Source organism: Polyodon spathula, chromosome 4 (assembly GCF_017654505.1).
Source record: "Polyodon spathula isolate WHYD16114869_AA chromosome 4, ASM1765450v1, whole genome shotgun sequence".
Classification (NCBI taxonomy): domain Eukaryota; kingdom Metazoa; phylum Chordata; class Actinopteri; order Acipenseriformes; family Polyodontidae; genus Polyodon; species Polyodon spathula.
The window spans coordinates 34,175,591-34,181,590 of record NC_054537.1 but is presented as its reverse complement, the minus strand read 5'-3'; positions in this window follow the sequence as shown (position 1 = coordinate 34,181,590).

Here is a 6,000-nt window from a genome sequence, read left to right as displayed (position 1 = left end):
TTAATGTATGGCTGCAAACTGGTAGGGTATTTTATTTCCAAAGGTAATTGAAAATGTTAATGAAGTTAGAGGCATTTACTTAAGCTGCAGTAACAAATGGAAACAGATATTGCCTACAGTTGTTCAGTGCTACAGACACAGCCGTAAAGCTCTCGACGAAAACGAATCAGTTTTTCCACATTCCAAGAGCAGAATTCTTCATGTTTGTGTTCCAAACAGACCTGTGTTATGAAGCACACAGCAGAACAATTCAAATGGCACTGATGCACACAATTGGTTTCATGTAAAAATTTAATGCAGCGCTTTTCTCATGTTCATAAATATCTCTGTTATAGCAATAAGGTTATTTACTAACTTCCTTTCATTGAAATCTCTGTAAATGTGTGTGCCATTAGATTTGTATGTACAGCTGAGACATGCTTCTCAGTTTACAGGAAACTTACAGAGCAGTAAAGGCCAGTTAATACACATATGTATGGTAGTACACGTTCAATAGAAGATTACATAAATGAAGTAAAGATAGTATATAATATATATATATGTGTGTGTGTGTGTGTGTGTGTGTGTGTGTGTGTGTATGTGTGTATATATATGTATGTATGTTACTTTTCTATTAAACATTTATGGAAACAATGTAGTTTGAAAATGTCTTTGAACTGCCAAATCTATGTTGACAAAATAAGGCTGAGCCACGCCTGGAGTCCCCTTGAGTTACTGAGCTGTTTTGCCACAATAAAATCTTGCAAATATGGGTCACCATTTCAGGTATATTGTCTGCTATGGGTGAATGGGTTTACACATTCATATTTAGTTGCCTTATGATGTGTGTGTGTAATATGGATTTGTAAGTATGTAGGAGTTCAGAGATCGTGGGTTATGTATTGGTGCCATTTCAGAATAGAAATAAAACAATAAATTACCTTTGAAAGAAGCAGGCTTGGTTTGTTCCATTAGTGCCACTTTAAACCTAGTTTCAGTGCGTTCAGTAAGCATTTGTTATCAGTTCTGCAATAATGTTACTATCAAAAGGCTAATATGCAAAATATACTTTTTTTGCAGTTTGTTTCAAAACCTGCTTGAACGGAAAAGTAATATTGAATGGATGCTTTTTTTAATCAAAATAAATTAGGCCTGTGGCGTCTTTAAACTGTGTTCTATTCAACATATAGTATTCAGACAGATTATCATACAGACTATAACACATGTACAGTATAATCTTGATTGACTGCATGCATTGCATATTTTCAACAAACTACTGATAAACCTGTTAATGCATTTTATAGTCATGACAAGAAGCCCACAAAGATAAGATGTATTTGTGTGATTACAGGAGGGTTACAGAGACATGTATAAAGTTGAAGAGAGTACTGACTTTGCGTAAAAGTCACCCGTAATGCTCCATATAACTCAAAAAGAGTATTGAAGACATACATTAGATATTGGGATTGACATTAGACACTCCAGTCACTCAACTCCAGCTATACACCCTTATAAAAGTTTCCCAGATGTGTGTTACAAATTGAGTATGGTATCGCATGACTCTGCTTTGTATAATACACAATTTACCAGCCCTTCATTGCAGAGACCTATTGTGAAATGTGGAACTCTGTTCAATGGAATTAATAACTCAGAAACAACTTGCTAAGTTCACCGTTTAAAGGTGATCATTACCCAATCAGTTTTTTTTTAGAACAGTTCAGTTCAGTCCTTCATCTGGTAAAACAAATAACATCAGGTACTGGGGAAGTCTTCCATGGTGATTTTCCCAGAGAAACTGGAACCATTTTCATTGTTCTTTTAATTAAAGATAACAAAAGAAGAGAGCTGCTTTTACATCCCATGCTCATTTTGTTTGCCTTTTACCTGGTTACCATTGTCGTGTTGGACAAGACCCTGTCTCATTCTACCCATGTGAAAAAGTCTCACTATAGTTTACCTCATTCAAAAAGCTTCAATGTTTTGGCAATACAATAGCTTACTTCTCCACCCTAGCCCCTCAGTGGTGGAATGACCTACCCATGGATATCAGGACTGCTCAGTGTCTGACCACCTTCCGGCGCCTCCTCAAGACACACCTGTTCAGACAACATCTGTAAGACTCACAACTCTCGACTATACTGGACAATATGGCACCCAGTTGTACCAGTTCTTGCATCCTCTTGTACTTGTACTAAACTGCTCCATACTTTGCCGTACTCTACTACTGCTCTTAATTATAACTATTTTCTATATCTTGTATTTTACTCTTATAGTTATCTGTATTCACGTGCTTTTGTAATTGCTCTTACTGAACTCATTCTCATCCATGTATCATACTTACTACATGCTCTTACTGGACTTTGCTTGTATAAGCAAATATTTTTTATAATTTAACTGGTCTTAATCAGACATGTAATTATTTACTGTATTCTCTCTTTTTTTTAAACTATTATTCAAATGTGGTCTTTTGCTACTGATTTTATTGTACTTTACAACTATTCATATCTGTAATGTGATATTTTGTAAAAATTGTAAGTCACCCTGGATAAGGGTGTCTGCTAAGAAATTAATAATAACAATAATAGTAATAATAATAATCATAATAATAGCATACAGAACTATAACAAAATATTTCCCATGTTTTAAACCTGGATTTGTCTAATTGTCAATTCCAAGGTAAGATTTTGTCATAGTAAAAGGAAATGTATAGAAGTGGATTAAATGGACTAACTTGTATCCCTATTTCTAAAGATTGAACTCCATGGATTGGATGGTTATGACTCCACCCTAACCTTTCACCACGAAGTTTTCTGTGACAGAGTGATAGTGTGAGACTGTGGCTGCTCCTTAATAAAATATTTAGTGATAACTGGGAGCAGCCACATCCTATAAAAGGAGAGCTCAGGGCTCCCATTAGGAGAGTGCCAGTAAGCTGGAACCAGAGCAGAAAGGAATGTATTTGTGATGCACTGCTAAACGATAAATGTTGGGGGTTTTTCGACTGGGAAACAGCATAGCTGTCCGGTGTAGCTTGGACCTGCAAGAGTTTAGTTAGTACTCCTGGAAGGAGTTAGGTTTTTGGTTTTGTTTATTTTTGTTTTGGAGTTTAAAATAAACATATAGGCCTGCCCTGTTGAAACCCTACCTGTGCTTGTGGAGTGCTGTTCCTTTTTACACAAAAGACAAGTGAAGACGGTCCTGCGTGTGACAAGCTCACCTCTGGTTTGTCACACTGTCATTCCAAAAAGCACTTGTATTTAAAAACAAGGTGGTTTCTCCTCCAAGAAAAAAATAAAATGGATATGAAGCAAGGGTGCTGGAACTAGGGGTGCTGGGGATGTGGTAGCACCCCCTGGCTTTGCATGGCTTCCATCATATACAGGGGTTACAGTTTTGTTCAATTGCTTTCAGCACCCCCACTTTAAAAATCGTTCCAGTGCCACTGGTATGAAGCAAGGAATGTGTTGAAAGAAACAATCTGTTGCTGTAGGAATAAAGAATATATGCACAGGGGACTCAATTGTGACCCTCTTTAACTGTGCCAGGGCAAATAGCTAGCTAAAATTAAATATTTTTGTTCATAGCCAAATGAAACCTGATGAATAATGTTACATTAACATATTGAATTACATATTGCTTTGTAGTTTTCCATATACTTAAGAAAAAACTGACAAATGAAAAATGTGATATTTTCTAAATCTAACATGAAATACTATACTACTTATGGCTTCTGGTAGACTTTTGCAATATCATTTTGTAGTGTCTTTGATTATATAATAAATAAAATTAATTATGTCTCAATCCTAAAATTCTAGGTGATGCTAAACATTTGGCGATAGCTGTACAAACACACACATTTTATGACCACAATAAATACCTATATGTACCAACAGAGGGCGCCTTTTATCTGCTTATCAGAAGTGAGCTCTTGTATTCAACTAGTAGGTTGTTCTCAGGGGCCCTGATAATGGATGGGGCATGCGTCTCCTATTTGCTTGCTCATCAATGGTGAAGCATTCAGATGGTTTCATATGACATGAATAATTCAGAATAAGAATACGGCCTTACTGACTAGTACTGTATTATCCCTAAAGTTTTGTAGTGTGGTAAAAATAATTAGTAATAGGTTCTATTTGCAGATGCATTATATCAATCAGTATTATCTAGATATCAGTCTTTTTTGTCTTATTTTTTTCTTAGTATGTTTTAGACTTTAGTGTAGATTTGTGTGGGATCAAATTTACAGAGATGAACTTTATCAAATAAATCAATTTATTACTGTGTCAATTTGTTACACCTGGTCCATCTGTCTGCAATTTGAATATATGCAAATAAGAAACCTGTTTCACTAGAGTAAACTGAAGAACAAATATCCCACCCAGTCATTCTATATTGGTGGTAAGTATATAACATTTTATTTAAAAGAGGGGATAATGCTCTTTTCAAGGATATCAGTATATTTAGTAAACGAGGAGTCAGAGACCCAGTATATGTACCACCCCCTGTTAATCTTCATTCCTAGAAAATAACCTTGTGGGGAGCAACAACCCTTTTGAGACTACTTGCAAAGTAAGGTCTTGTGAAATATTAAAGCTGCCCTTTGGGAAAACAGCAGGGATTGTGTGCAAACTTGACTGGACAGGCCTGCACAGAAATGTAACCATTGCCTTAAGTACATTACTTCCTTTCCTTACAGAGGACAGTCTTGATCATAATGTCAGTGGCAGTTTTCCTGCATTACATTTCTGTTAATAACTTCAGATAACACTCAGAAAAAAAATTCTGAATTAAAATGTACAAGGAGATCAGGGACAGGGAGTCTGTGTACTACCCTCACACAGGGCAGCGCTGTCAATGTTTAGATCTATTAGGGCAAAGTTCACTGGGGTTCACTTCTATTTTCTTGGAATGTTTTCCAAAAAGAAGGTTCCTAGTACAAATTATGGAAAACTGCATTTTGTGTTTAAATATATTATAATGTTAAAATACTAAGTATGTTGTGTTTTATTGTGCTGTAGTCTTATGATGCAGCCAGAAAACATTGTTTTGTTATGCAATATGTGTACTCTTCTCAAAATAGCTTCGTTACTAAGAAATGACATTTGGAAAAACAAATTTAAATGACCTTATTTATGATGGATAGATACTCATTTTGGCACAGGAAATGTATTAAATGTACAGTTCTTAGTAGCTCAAACACCTCTGCTTGGAATGCAGGGTGAGTCATGCAAGCGTGGCTGAAGTACCATTCGCGCTAATTGACGATCTTGAACCAATAACAAGCTCTGATGAGGAGGTTAAAATCTCTAAGAACCTGGCCCATTTGCATTTTGGTTAAGACACTCTCTTGTGGTGCATTAGATCTCCTTTTCGTGCCCAGCCTCTGTCCTGTTATACCTCGTCATAGGTAACTCGATTGCAGCAATGAAGCGACATTCAAATTGGGCAATTCAAATTGAAAAATTCAGGTAAACTGTATTGTAAATTGTTAACCACTGTAAAAATTGAACAACTGTTTTGGGGCTTAGACAGGTGGCAAAAGGGGTGATTTTTATTTTTTGTCTTTGTTTCAATTTTCATTCAAACAACATGTTTGCAAGTGTTCTCATAGCTCATCACTGGATTTTGTTGTTTTCACCTGTCTCCATCACACACTCGTTTCTGCTGCCTCCTATTAAGGATTGCTGCGGATCTTCCCTGCCGGAGTGAGTGGCAACGTGTGCGGCAGTCGTGTAAGAATATCGGGAAAGGACACTGGCTGTTCTGGGATGTTTCTGTGTTGTGTTATTTTATTACTTAGTGGTGTATTTTAGATGTTTTGAATTATTCATTTGCTTTTATATGTCTGTTGTGTCTTTTCGTCTGCCATTTATCTGATGCTGGATCATATTCCCTTCTATAAATGTTACATTATTTGTATTTTTCTTCTTTCCTTTTTGTGTTTGTCTAGGGACTGCCAATGAAAAATAGCTCATTGGTAAATCTGGGTACAATATACCGAATTGTCATAAATGTAAAATT